Here is a 15149-nt window from a genome sequence, read left to right on the forward strand (position 1 = left end):
TGGCCATACTTGGGAGTAGGGCTGTTAGAGCAGAGTTGGAGATCAGATGAGGAGGTTAAGGAAAGGAGTTTTGAGGCTCAACAGTCAGAGGGGTCATCAACATGGAGGTTAAAGTCACCATGGAAGGCTGAAGGCTGTCCTGGAACAGGAACAGGGTGAAGGGCCAGTAGGGTGGTCCTAAGCCTAGAAAATCAGCCTTGGCATTGCCTGTGTGGCATCCTCTGTTGTGGAGCTTCCTGAGGGCTCGCTATTTATTTAATTTCATTTTATAATCCATCTTACTTAAACTCAAAATAGGAGTACAATAAAACATAAAAACATCATCATCCAAAATCCAACAAAAATAAGCCATGTGGCTCCCTGGGTTCTTTCCACCCTTCCCCTCTCTCACTGCTGCTGCCACAGCCAGATCACAAACGGGCCGAATTCAGTAAAATGCGCGGGAGAGCCGGCACTCCGAGGCGAGCACTCGCTCTCCCGAAGCGCGCCCAGGCCACTCTCCTGGGCGAGCGATTCTGTATGCAAATGAGGGCCTGCTGTAAAAAGGAGGCGCTAGGGACACTAGCGCATTCCCTAACACCTCCTTATTGGCAGAAGCGGCGGCTGTCAGCGGATTTGACAGCCGATGCTCAATTTTACCGGCGTCTGTTGTCGAACCTGCTGACAGCCACAGATTCGGAAAACGGACACTGGCAAAATTGAGCAACTGTTTTCCAACCCGCGTGTTGTGGGCAGAATTTTTTTTTTTGGGGGGGACCTCCGACTTAATATCGCTGAAAGTAAAATGTGCGGCTTGGCTGCACATTTTAATTTCTGTATCGCACAGGATTAATAGGCTCATCAACATGCATTAGTTTCAGGGGGGGGGGGGATTGGACGCGCGTTTTCCACGCGCTATTACCCTTTACTGTATAAGGGGTAATAATAGCTCGTGGAAAACGTGCTATTATTACCAGGGGTAATAGCGCGTGGAAAACGAGCGTCCAAACGGGGGCTAACGGTGCGCTCGGCCTGATCACACCATACTGAATCAGCCTGAAAGAGAGGCTTCATGTTATAGAAACTGTTACAGAAGGGTTTTTCGTGTGCCCTTGGGCCTCGGCCCGACGCCAAACGAATCTAGGACCGAACCGAGGGTTGGCAGTGTGTCCCAGCATGGCAGAGACAAGGTCTTACCCTCTGCCGGATTTGCATGCTCCCGGAGCCAACAAGATGATGTTGGTAGATGAACAGTCCTCCGACCGTTCCCAGCCCTTTCGGACCTGCCGCCTAGGATCGGCATGGAGCAGCAGGCCGGACTGAAGATGAGGGCAGACGGAGGCCTTGTGACACAAAGACTTTGGACTAGGACTAAGGCAAAGACATCACAGACGAGGCGAGGAACTTGGAAGACCCTAGACGAGACTCAGGAACGAGGTATTGTGGACGAGACGAGAAGCTGGGAAGGTTAAACATTGGCACTGTCTCTCACGGTGCCCTACACAGTCCACCCGCAGGACAGGTCACGGACCACCCTATCCCACTATGCGCCCTACGCAGCCTGGAGAGACTGGTCACAGACCACGGGGAGAGCGGGACAAGGCAGGAAAGAATCCAGCCGAGGCGAGACTCCGATGACGGAGCCGGTGTCATCCGGAGACCCACAGGAGCTGGCAGGTCATGAAGGCTCAGGAGCACAGGATAGGAATCCAGCTGCAGGCAACTCCAATAACGGATAAGTGTCACCCGGAGAATCATGGAGCTGGCAAGACAAGAAGGCTCAAGAATGCCAGAGAACTTGAAGACACAGGAACAAACATCAGGAAGGCTGAAACACCAGGAAGCGAGACATCAGGAAACCTGGATGAGGACCTCAGGAGACGATGACGTGGCACAAGAACAGATGAGACATGGAGCTCCAACGATGAACGAGAAGGACCTGATGGAGCGCTGGAAGCTAGGGACTTCCAGGAGCGAAGTAACTCTGATGCAAGGCGAAGGTGGAATGCAGGAGCAGCCCTTTTATAGGGCTGATACAGGAAACAGTCCTTAGGTGGGGCCCAGGGCATATCCGGCCGTGGGCCCTTTAAATCTGGCAAGGAGGTGCGGCTGCGCGCCTAAGGACAGGAACAGGAAGCTGTGCAGGACCATGGTCAGTGGCCCTGCACTGATGTTGACGTGGAGAAGCAGGACTGGGCCAAGGAGCAGGCCCTGATGTCGGCAGCAGCTCCTGCCGCTGCAGGAGGACCAGAGGGCGGCTCCGGCCACCAGGCAAGCCCGGGGACAGTGGCCTCCAGCCATGAGGATGACGCTGAGGTCGGCGGCGGCTCCAGCCACGAGAAGCATGGTGGCAGGCCCGCCGGGCTGGAGAGGCAGGCCGTGGTGAAGCAGGACACGATGGGCGGCCTCCGGGCCCGCGGCACCGGACGCAGGGGAGGCCTGACATCGGCGGCATCTAGCCGCATCGGGAGAGCAGGCAGCAGAGGGGAGGAGCCTGCTCGCAGGGGAAGCCCGCAGGCAGGATTCATAACAGAAACATGTCCGATGGCAAGTTTCTTTTCTACTTTAAATCTAACACAGTAAATAACATATTACTTACTGTGCCTTAGTGCACAGAGAATAAATGCTTAAATAGTTCCTTATTCTTCATTAGCATGTCTATTACTATATTTCCATAGGCAAATGGGATAATGCCATTTACTGTGCCTTAAGAGGCGCAATAAATGGTTTGTACACACTGGGGCAGATTTTTAAACCTACGCGTACGGCCTACATTTGTGCATGCTACTCGGCGCACACAAACGAACGCCCAATTTTATAACATGCACGTGCAGCCGGGTGCATGCTATAAAATCTGGGGTCGGCGCATGCAAGGAGGTGCACACTAGTGCACCTTGCGCGTGCCGAGCCATAGGGGAGCCCCGATGGCTTTCCCTCTTCCCTCCGAGGCCGCTCCGAAATCAGAGCGGCTTCGGAGGGAACTTTCCTTCAGCCCCTCGCCACCTTTCCCTCCCTTTTCCTATTTAACCCGCCCCCCCCCCCCCAGCCCTACCTAAATCCCCTCCTACCTTTATTTTGTAAATTACGCCTGCCTCTGGCAGGCGTAATTTACAAAATAAAGCTGGCCGGTGCACGCACGTTACGCCTGCCTCTGGCAGGCGTAACGTGCGTGCACCGGCCAGCTGCCAGCGCGCAATCCCCTGGCACAGCCACTTTGCTGGAGGCCTCGGTCCCACCCATGCCCTGCCCCCACTCCTTTCACAAAGCCCCGGGACATGCGCGCGTCGCCAGGCCTATACAAAATAGGCTCGGCGCGCACAGGAGGATTTACGCGCATAACCCTTTTAAAATCCGCCCCACTATGTATTACATTCTAAGCAATAAATTTATTTAATAACTTATTTATTTATTTAATAACTTTTATATACCGACGAACGTTGGGAACATCTCGTCGGTTTACACAGAACAGAACTTAGCAACAGGCTTTACAATTATTGCATAATTATATAAGGAACATTAAAAAAACATATAAATAACAGGGTAGATTATACAAGATTATACAAATAGCAGATTAGATTATACAAGTAGAAATTATATACACAATATGTTGTCCTGATAAAATACACTTTAGAGAGGGGGGGTAGGTAGGAGGTGGAAAGTAAGTGGGGGGGAGAGGGAAGGAGAGAGGTTAGGAATTGGAGAGGGGGGGTGAGAGAGATTGGTCTTCAGGGGGGTGAGGGATTGTGTGAAAGTTAGGTGTAAGAGTGTTTGAAGAACCAGGTCTTCAGGTTTTGCCTGAATATTTTTGGGCAAGTTTCTTGGCGGAGGGAGGTGGGTAGCTTATTCCAAAGAAGCGGGCCTGCTAGGGATAGGACCCTTTCGTTTGCGGTGCGGAGTTTAGTAAGCTTTATTGCACTGGATTCTGTCAGACCTCCTATCAGACTTGGACTTACTTACCTTCCTGATAAGACTAAGCGAAGCCATTTAGCTAGGTAACCTGGCCTGGTTGACACGGAGGCTATGCTGGCTAGCGGATACTTGCCTCAAAGGTCATTGGGGCTGAAGAGAGGCTTGTAACCCGCAGCCACATTTGGTTTTCCATTCCAATGGCTAGATCTGAAGTATTTTTGAAAGTATGGAAATCAGGTATTGAGTGCAAAGGAAGCTCTGAAGCCTGTCTTCATTGCTCAGGCATTATCATGCAGCTGATAATCGAACAAGCAATGAAGCCAAGAGAATTCTGTTCATTCTCAAGTAGCCACCGTGTAATCTGGGATTCCTCATTACATGCCGCAGCGCCTCTGAAATTCAAGTTATCAGTGTGATCCCTACAAACAGAAAAATTATTCAGCATAAGCTCGGTGCATTTACATTTGAGAATGAAGGCTGGTGAGCATCAGATTGCGTTTTGAAGCCCACGAGCCCTTCATCTGTCATAGATGCATTACATTCTCTTGCCATGTAAATATTGGAATCAGGATTGGGCTTCTTTTTTTTTTTTAATATACATTATTGTACATGAAATTACATATGGAGAAATACAAATATAGTTTCTAATCTATAATATTTTTGACTCCGTTATTAATATCTCTCTTTAGATTTTTTTTCTTGGACAAATTCTTATAGGAATTCCTTGCTCCACCCTATGTTTTCCAGCTGTCCTTCAGCAAGGCAAGCATATTAAGATTCATATTCCACTTTGTTATGGATGCATGTGTTGATTTAACTGAGGCTAAGATTCAAGCTCCAGTACACAAGAACCACAGACTTCATAATCCTCCTCAGTATTCATGAGAGTCTGGGCTATCTTTTGATTTTTTACATTCCACTTTTCAGGGACTTTAGTACTTTGCATTTTTTTATTTCTCGGTTATGATCGTTTAGACCTAGTCATATTTTCCCAAAGCTCTCTCATTTCTACACAGTTGCTATCTGCCATTCTTTTGAAATTGCCATGCTGGGTCAGACCAAGGGTCCATCGAGCCCAGCATCCTGTTTCCAACAGTGGCCAATCCAGGCTACAAGTTCCTGGGCAACTTTCCCACCACTCCCGGCCTCAGAAGAGCAAATCTGGATTATAGACTTCAGAGAAATAGGATTAGATGTGGAAGGGAAGAAGCAAAAGTGGCCAAGAACTAGCAACACCCTTAAGAATTATTTTTTTTTTAAAGATAACAATGAAAAGAAGCAATCCAGAATTGCAAGCTGTATCACCCATGCTACTCAAAGTTAAAAACAGGAACAGAAAAAGATATTACAAAACAGAAGAAAAATAAATATGGTGTGTATTGGTGCTTCAAGATAAATAGAAACACAAAATCTCAAGCATAGCTTAAATACAAAAAAAAAATATTAAAGTTATATGCCCAGAGATCATCCTCTGTTGTTTATCCTAATGTTATTAATATTTCCTCTTTATGTGTATTGCTATGAATAGTTTGACTGTGGGGTAGATTGTACATCATGTTGGTCTGCAGTACTATGAATACAATCCATAAGTGTTTAAATGAAATTAAACATGGACCAAATCATTGCTCTCTTTTGAACAATGTAATAAAACTATTTTTTTCCACCAAAGGTATGCTCAAGCTTTTTCAATGAAAATAAAATAAGCATTGGTAAATACTGCAGGGCATATATCCAGGGCTTAACTTGTAGATACAAAGGAAGATACGTGCCTCCTAACCTTTAGGAAAAGACTCAAGACGTGGCTTTTCAGGCAAGCCTTCCCGAACTCCACCTAACAAGCACCATCAATAATCTCTCTGCTTAGAAGCTGTATATAGTGGACTCCATATTTATAATGTACACTTGTATATAATTAATCTCCTCTATCTCACTTTATTTTCTTACAATCCCAGTTCATTTACCCTTGTTATTTGTAACTGCATTTCTTCATCACGTTTATTTATGTTTTTTGGTTCTATTTTTTGCACCCCTGTTTTTCTGTAAACCGACATGATGAGAACGAGTTCTTGAATGCCGGTATAAAAAAATCTTAAATAAATAAATAAATAAATAAATAAAAAGGAAGTGAAACTGTGGGATGAATTGCTTCATTTATTTAGAATTAGCTCATGTATTTTCATTGGAAGCCCAAGGTGAGTTTCCGTGCATCAGGTAGAAGAGGTATTTCCCTGTCTCCAGGTGGTTTCTAACCCATGGGGGAGAGATTCGCTAATGGCCAGATTTTAAAAGGGCCATGCATGTAAAAACAGGGGGGGCTATGCCTGTGGCCAGGCTGTGTGCATGCTGCATGCATTTTCGGAATAGCCCGGCCATGCGTGTAAACTCCATTACGTGCCAGACTTCTCCAAAGGGGCGGGGCCAGGGGCCGTGGTCTGGGCAGAGAGAGGCGGGCCTGGGCAGTGCGTCATTAGCCGTTATCCCGGGGGAAGCGCGGACCAGCAGCCGGGCCAGTGTGCAGAATCTACTGCTGGTCCAAAGGAGCAGCAAGGTAAAAAAAATAAAAAATTTAAGAGTTAGGTAGGGAGTAAGGGTAGGGGTCGGGGAGGAGAGGGGAAAGGTAGGAAGGTTAGATAGGGGTATAGGAAAGTTCCTTCCCAGTCTACTCCTTAATCGGTGCAGGTGAGACTGAGGAGCAGTAGAGGAAGGTGGGAGGGGACTGGCTGACTGTGGGGTGTAGCTAAGGGGGTGAGGATTGGCTGGCTAATGGGGGCGATGGTTGAGGGTGGCTGGTGCGATGCAGCCTGGCTGGCAGGGGCTGCTTAAGTTATGGTCTGACTTGCTGGTAGGGGAGAAAGGCTGGATGAGGAGAGCTGGTCAGCAGATGGAGGGGAGGCTGGCTGGTTAGGAGTATTTTTAAATACAATTTAATCCGCGAAGGGCTTCCCCAATTAAGGAGCGGACTGGGAGGGAATTGGGGAAGCTCTACTCGGGTCGCTGCACGTTGCATTGTAAAATTCCACACACACACACACCCCTCGCATGCACGAGTCACAGGCCGCCCGCACATTTGCGCGCAGATTTTAAAATCTGGTGCCCATGGCTATCTGATTTTATAACATGCGCGGGCATGTTATAAAATGGCGCATCCACGTGCACACACCGGGAACTGCATGCGGGTCTTAAAATCGACCCGTAAGGCTTTTCTCTCATTCTATAGCTATAAAAAAAAAAAAGCTTAGCAAGCCTATGTTTGTGCCTGAGGTGACAGGTATGGGGGGGGGGGGGGGGGGGGAGTGAATTTGCCCAAGCTCTGTGCAAACTGATGATGTATATGGTATGTGTGACAGAGGGGGAGAAGGGTTTCCCATCACTCTTTTTCCTCCCAATGCACTCTCTTTTCCACTAACTACTCAGTCCCATTGGTCTCCCAAGCCAGCCCATCCCCCCAAGCCGGCAAGTCTGTTACCCCGAATCAACCTTTTCTCCCCAACCAGCCACCTTGTACATCCCCTATCCAGCCAGCCAGTTCTTCTCCTGTCACATTGCATCCTCCAGTAAGCTAGTGCCTTGATGTTTTATGATTGAATGTAACTACATCAACTCCTTCATCAACAACTTCTCTACAGCCACCACTTCACACGTGAGAGATCTTGGAGCCACTTTAGTTAACCGTCTGGACTTTAAAAAATTCATCAATAATACAACAAAAGAATGCTTCCATAAGCTACACATACTAAAAAAGCTCAGACCTCTCCTGCACTTTCACGATTTCCGTACAGTTCTTCAAGCCACTCTCTTCTCAAAAATAGACTATTGTACCTCTCTACTATTTGGCCTCCCGGCAACCTCCACCAAACCTTTCCAGATGCTCCAGAACGCCGCCACAAGGATACTAACCAATTCTAATCGAAGAGAACATATCACACCCATCCTCAAGAATCTACATTGGCTTCCCATTAATTTCAGAATCCTCTATAAGTCCCTCACCATCATACACAAAGCTATCCACAATCAGTCCTCCTTACCAGCTAAACATAACATTCCAAATTCACACCGCCTCCAGACCGATTAGAACTGCCTACGAAACGTCCCTTCTCACCCCCTCCCGCCAAGGCTACGCTCCACCCCTCACTGAGAAAACGCGCCTTCTCTACCGCCGGACCTACGCACTGGAACGCTTTACCCCCAGAGCTTCGCCAGGAACAATGCGCATTCACCTTTAGAAAGAATTTGAAGACCTGGTTATTCAGACAAGCCTTTCCTTAACACTAACAAGGACTCCCTACACTAACGCGGACTCCTGATGCAGTTAATGTTCAATTCTTGCTGTTACTACGTATAATTTTCTCTCCCTTCCTGACCCCCCCCCCCCCATCCCCCGGCCTCTCCCTCCCCCAGTGCCCCTTTTACCCTGCATCTATTCAGATGTTCGAAGATAGCCTGTAACCCAGTTTTTTCCTCACACGAGGTTTTTCTTCTACACTGTTTTTTGATCAGCCCTTTGTTATACGTTATGTCCTGTTATACTTTATTCTCTCATCTATGTTTACATTTTAATTGATTTAATTGAAGATACTTGTTATTTGTAACTTCTATTTTGGTTCGATGTAAAGCGGTGTGATAAGAATCTTCGTCTTGAACGTCGGTATAGTAAAAAGATGTAAATAAAATAAATAAATGTAATTGTTAATTGTACACTATTTTGATGCTATTTGTACATCATTTTGGAGGGGCTTGGACCCAATTTAGTGCCCAATTTAAATGTATTAAAATTACATTTAAATATAGTCCTAACCAGCCAACCTCCCCTCATTCAGCCTTTCTCCCCTACCAGGAAGTCAGACCATAACTTAATCAGCCCCTGCCAGCCAGGCTGCATCGCACCAGCCACCCTCAACCATCGCCCCCATTAGCCAGCCAACCCTCACCCCCTTAGCTACACCCCACAGTCAGCCAGTCCCATCCCACTTTCCTCCACTGCTCCTCAGTCTCACCTGCACCATGCCTGAAACAGCAGATGCCTTCTGGCATCATGCAGCGCTCTGTGAGTTCAAGCTGCACGTCGCTGGTACTCTCTCACTGGCCCTGTGACATCAGCGCATGAGTACAGGCCTCTAAGTTCACAAAGGGTAAGTTTCAAAGCCATTTTGGCAAGCAAAGCATGCTTAATCCATAGAAATGGGTTTTTACAAAATTGCCTACCTGCTATGTGGGTACATGTATGCACATAGGGGACGTCTATCGCTACTTACAATTTGAAGACCTATTCATGTGGGCAAGGTTTGAAATTACATGCATATTTTTACATTTTCAAAATTATGGCATTTTTCCTGGAAAAAAAAAAACAGTGCGCACACTTTAGCAGCTATAAATGTATGCAGGTAGTTTTGATGGGATAATTATGAAAGGGAAGGTTTGATGCCTACTTTTGCTCTGAAAACTGGTATAAAGATTCCAGGTAAAAAAGTACCACAGACTTTACACCAATGCATGCAGTTACAAAATTACCCCTCCCCCATCCCCACCCCCCAGAGAGAGTTGCCTGGTGCCAGAAGGCATCGGCTGGTGCCAGGGGTGGCATGGAGAGAGACTGACGACTGGCAGATCAAGGAGGAAGGGATAAAAAAAAGCAGGCAGAATGCTATTCCGGAGCACGCTGGCACAAATTAAGCCCTGCATACAGCTAACAAGGAAAAAGTACTACCACATAATTTTAGAAAGTTCCATTTAAATAATGTGATATTTAATTGGAAAATATATTTTTTCACTTAATTTTTTTTCACATCATACTGTTTCCTCTTTTCTTTCCATTTTACTTTTCCTTTTGTGTCTCATCTTTCCCTTCCCTCCCATTATACTTCGCCATATCATTTCCCTCCAGTATCACTTTTTCATGTCTCTCTCTCTCCTCTGCATCTTGCTCATTTTTTCTCATCTCTCACTTCTCCAATTCATTGTTAAGCACAGCCTTCCAATGTCAATGAAGAAGCAAGAGCTTTTCTTCTGATTTTCCAAATGAAGATAGTATATTAATTTTTTTTTTAAACTAATATAAAATAGACAGATTTTTATTCCTTGCACTCTGGCGGTATAAAATCTTTGTCATCGTTAGAATTCACCATCGTCTAGGCGCAAATGACTTCTCAGAATGCTCCACTCTCTAAGAAGATTTATTCACTTTTGAAAATTCCAAATATACTAGAAATAAATATTCATGCATGTTCCGAAGTATCATTGCACTGCACTTGCTAAAAAAAAAATAAAAATAAACAAACAGGAAGAAAACGAAGAAAAACATTTCCTCTGAGCCATGCCCTCTGACCCGCGACCTCCCAGGGCCGCTGAGGATGCTCTAGTTTTTCATGTAACTTTTCCCTGCTACTGGACTGATTTGTAGGACCAAGGGAGTTATTTTCTAAAGCTTTATCGCATATGAAAAGGGCCTTTTCGCATGCGATATAATGCAAATTAGGGGAGGGGAGGAGTCGGGGCAGAGTCGGCGGTGGCTTCGCTGCCGGGAATGTTACTATTATTTATTTATTTTTCTATACCGATATTAGATATGACATATCACACCGGTTTACGTACAACAGGATATCTAAGGCAAGCCTTATGACAGGATACAGTATAACAGATTAACAGGTCAATACAGTAAAGTGCGGCCGCGGTTACCCTGTTTCTAACCCGCCTTTTACTCACAATTTGGCCGCGTTAGCCCAACCCGCGATTCACTATCCCCTTTAACCCATTCTTACCGTCTCTTTAAATCAACGAGTAACCCCTTCCGCCCGCGGCATGTATATGAGATGTAAACGATCGGATTAGCTATTCCCTCCATTCAGTAACGCGCGCCCCGACTATCACCTTTTTAACCTGCAGTTTAGCCGCGCGTTTAACTGCTAATTTACCGCCTACCCCTACCCCTGCCTTAGAGGCAGGGGTAGGGGTAGGGGGCAATCTTTCCCACAAAAGGAAACCTAAAATCCCCTCCTCCCGAAGCGACTCGACATGTTACCAACTTACTTTTTGTTGTTTTCAGCCCCTTCAACCTTCTCTGCCATCCTCCGGAGGGGGCAGCCGGCGGCGAAAGCAGCCCCCCCCCGCGCAGGTCCCGGTTCTCCTGGCTCAGCCCTCCCTTTGCGAGCGGAGCAAAGCGAAGCGTACTTTCATTGGCTTGAGCACCCGTCAATTTGGGCGCTCAAGCCAATAAAAGCACATGGACAGGCGTGCGCGACGCACGTCGTGACGTCACGCACGCCCCACGTACGCCCGTCCGTGTGCTTTCATTGGCTTGAGCGCCCGTCAATTTGGGCACTTAAGCCAATGAAAGCACATGAATGCCCGTCCATGTGCTTTCATTGGCTTGAGCGCCCAAATTGACGGGCGCTCAAGCAAATGAAAGTACGCTTCGCTTCGCTCCGCTCGCGCTGTGAATGGAGAGGGCACAGAACAATGGGCTCTTACCGGACTTCACAATCTTCCTTAAGCAGATGAGGGCTGAGCCAGGAGAACCGGGACCTGCGCGGGGGGACCGCTGCAAGCCGCTTCCGCCGCCGGCTGCCCCTCCGGAGGACGGCAGAGAAGGTTGAAGGGGCTGAAAGCAACAAAAAGTAAGTTGGTAACATGTCGAGTCGCTTCGGGAGGAGAGGATTTTAGGTTTTCTTGGGTTAAAGTTGGGATCCACTTCCTGGTGCCTGTCATTTGAAATGACAGGCACCAGGCTTTTTGGAGTCAAAACAGCTTTTTTTTTAGGAATTTTTGTACAAACTATAGAAAAAAGTCTTATGGGTTTGTTATAGCCATCCGTCCATCTGCTTGTCTGTAACCTCATTGAAATTACAGCAGCTAATGTTTTGCGCTTATAGGATTTCGGCTCAGTTGTGACCCAATTCCATATGCTGAGTTTCACAATTGTCAGTGTTATTAATCCAAGAGATGCACTGTTTTCAGCAGATGGAAGGAAATGCTGCCACAGACAAAGCACCAAAGACAGAAGGGGATACCCTCACTTCACAGTGATTGTGAGCTAACAGCAGCAAGACAGAGACTTGTTGCTAGATGGGATCAGACGTTGGGGATATGACTGTGAGTGGATGCACTATGCCACTTCTACCCACATGTACTCTGAATGGGAGTACACCTTATATACTTGTTAACCTGCACCAAGAAAGGGGACTGAGCTTGGTTATTGCAACCAGATATTGATAGTGCCCGTAGTCTTCAATATTCAAAAAAAGCTGAGCTCTTAAATTTGAGCTCCTAAGTTAAACATGTATTTTCAGCCAAGAAGCCTAAGTTTTCAGCTGAAAATTCATGAGCCTAAAAGTTAGGCCCCTAAATTTAGATCTGTTGTTAGTTTGCCTGGATTTAGGATCCTAAATTAGATGTCTAGTTCTGAAAATCAGTGCTAAGCTCCCGATTTTGTTTCTCTGCCCTAACTCCACCCCAATAGCCATCTGTTGCATGCCCCGTCCGCGTCTGGCCCATGCATAGGACTGCTCATCTCGCTAGCTCCTCTGCAGGTCACGGGTTGGCCTCCCCAGCGGCAACTGCGAGCTCCTCTAGGCCTTGGTGTCCCGTGGCGGCGATCGCCAGGCCTTCCACTGCGCACCAGGCTTCACGCCGGAGTTCGGCGTCTCCAGTGGTGTTGACCATGCCCCTACGCACGTGCGGACCACCCGGCCTCTTGTAGGGCCAGGGGCGTGTCCTAGCTCCATGGCACATCCTGATTGATGGAACGATATAAGGAAATCCCTGCCTGCACTTCCTTGCCTTGGCAATCGGTTCGGCACTGTAAGTCTACTAGTTTGCCTCCGCGTTCACAGTCTTGTTCCAGCGTCCTTCTGTTCCTGCGTCTGTCTGTCTGTCCTCCCAGGTAGTACCCTCGGACTGTCTCTCTGGTACTGACATCAGCCTGTTCCTTGACCTTCCTGTCCGCTGCCTGCATCCTGACCTCTGCCTGCCTTGTGTTCTCACCTCACCTCTGGAACCTGACCTCTGCCTCGCTGACTACTCCTCGGACTGATCCTCGAATTCTGACCTTGGCTGCCATTGACCACATCTTCTGATTCTGGCTCTGTCCCTTGCCTTGTTATCACCAATGCTGTTTGGGCCTTCCTTCCCTCTCCAGGCCAACAGCGTGAAGTCCGACCATGCTCCCTTGCTGATCGTGGGCCGCCTTTCTACTACTTCTCCGGGAGATCCTGCGAGGCCCACCTAAGTCCAAGTGGCCCGGGTCCCTACGGGCTCCACCCGGGGGGACCTCTGACTTCCAGTGGTGAAGCTCATCCTAGCCTCTGTCTCCTCCTGTGCTCCGCCCCCTGGGGGCAGGTGCTTCCTGGTCCCTACCAGGAAGCCGTTCTCTACTGCTCCAGGACAAGGGTCCACCTCCAAGCGCAACACCACTCACCTTTTAGGACCCTAAATTTAGGCACACACCCTAGTAAATCTTCAAAAGGGCCAAATTAGGAGCCTAACTCCAAAGGTTAGGAGACTAAAGCCTTTGCATTTTGTCTCCTTAGATCTTTACAAGTTCAAGTAAAGAAAGATAGAAGAAACTAAAGAAACAAGCAATGGGAAAGGAGACTAGTGCAGTTGCTGGTCAATAAAAAAAGAGAAAAAAAAACCAAAGAAATTGCATTCATCTTCATTCAAACTACAGACAGGTAAGTATATAAATCTCTTTTTTTCTCTAGACTTGATTTGGAAGGAAACAGAGCTGTTGTCACAGGGGAGTGAAAATGCCTGAATTTAAAATTCACATTCAGAAGAAAAGGAAAGTACTACTGCTGTCTCTGCACCCCACTTCCTCTTTATTTTATATTTATTTTATAATTATATATAAGATATGCCCCTCTTTTGTGAGCCTCTTCCAGCCCTCTGACTCCCTATCTTCACCTTCCTCTCGCCACCCCCCATTCCCCACCCCTACGCTCATAGTCAAGGCAATAAAATTCCATATCTATAAAACCTAACGGCAGAGCTTAGATATCATTGCTAACCTGCAGACCTGATTCAGTGCAATGCGTGAATGAGATATGGGCATAACCAGCAAAAATCCATGCAGGAAGATAGGGATGGCAGAAAAGCTCCTTATATACAAACTAATTTCCACCACTGCGTGTCTGCCCTCTTCAGCTGTTGGGGGCCTGGAAATTTCCACGAATCTTCTCACCACAACACTAAACCTGAAGTCTCCAGTGGATCAGCCTATCCCCCATCTCTGGCTGCCACTGCTACTATTCATTAGGGATGGGCATTTGTTTTTTGACAATAGGGAATTTCGTACGAAATTCCCTAAATCGTCATGGATCAGCAACACCGAAAACAGATTCCATTTTCCCCGAATTTTCGGGGAAAATCGGTTTTCAGGTTAGCAAGCACTAACAAAAACCATTTGGGGTTTTTTTGCTACTTTTTTTGTTAGTTAGCGCGCACTAAGCCGAAAACTGATTTTTCACAAAAAAAAAAGAAGTTGATCCATGAGAAAACGAGATTTTCCCACGACCACATGAACCCAAAAGCAGGAACCAATCTGGCACCCAATGCACATCTCTACTATTCATCCTCCTACAGCTTGTGCTGCCTCTGGTTGGCCATCCTGATTTGTGCCTTCACCACAGCTCCTTCTGTTTGTTAGGGCCTCCTGTGCGATGTGGCTGCTGCATGCTCATGAACAGATATGATATTATACTCACATGGAACCCTAACATTTTAATAATAAATATGTAAGGAAACCCCCAAAATATGGTGCACTCTTTTGGAGTCTAGTAACGGTACAAGAGACTCTGGGTGGAGGAGACCCAGGAATGATTAAGTTTGCCTTGTTTGAGAAATGTTTTATAGATTTATTATTACAATACTACTTAAAATCCACTGGACGGTATTTTCTACGCGTGAGCATTGCATTAGTATAAAATAGTAATGGTGGGAAAATAGTTGTGGGTTACCTTAAAGACTTGTGTTGTTGTAATTGAGTGATCCAGATTTAGTGGGAACTTTTGGTAGGTTTTGCACCTTTCTGTTCTGTCCGTTCCAGAAGTGGGAGGGGGTATTGGAACCTCCAGGAATGTGATCTTCTGGAGTAGCCAGCCTGCAGGCTGGTAGGACCAGGGACCCTCCCAGAGGGGACTGGGACCTTGTAGGGGCTCGTCCTCTAAAGGGAAGAGGCCCGAGGCAGTGAAAGAGAGGTTTCCTCTTCCTCCTCCCTAGGAGCTTTCCGGAGTAGCGAAACGGAGAGGCCAATGGCTGTGGAGCGGGTT

Source organism: Rhinatrema bivittatum, chromosome 3, assembly GCF_901001135.1.
Source record: "Rhinatrema bivittatum chromosome 3, aRhiBiv1.1, whole genome shotgun sequence".
NCBI lineage: Eukaryota > Metazoa > Chordata > Amphibia > Gymnophiona > Rhinatrematidae > Rhinatrema > Rhinatrema bivittatum.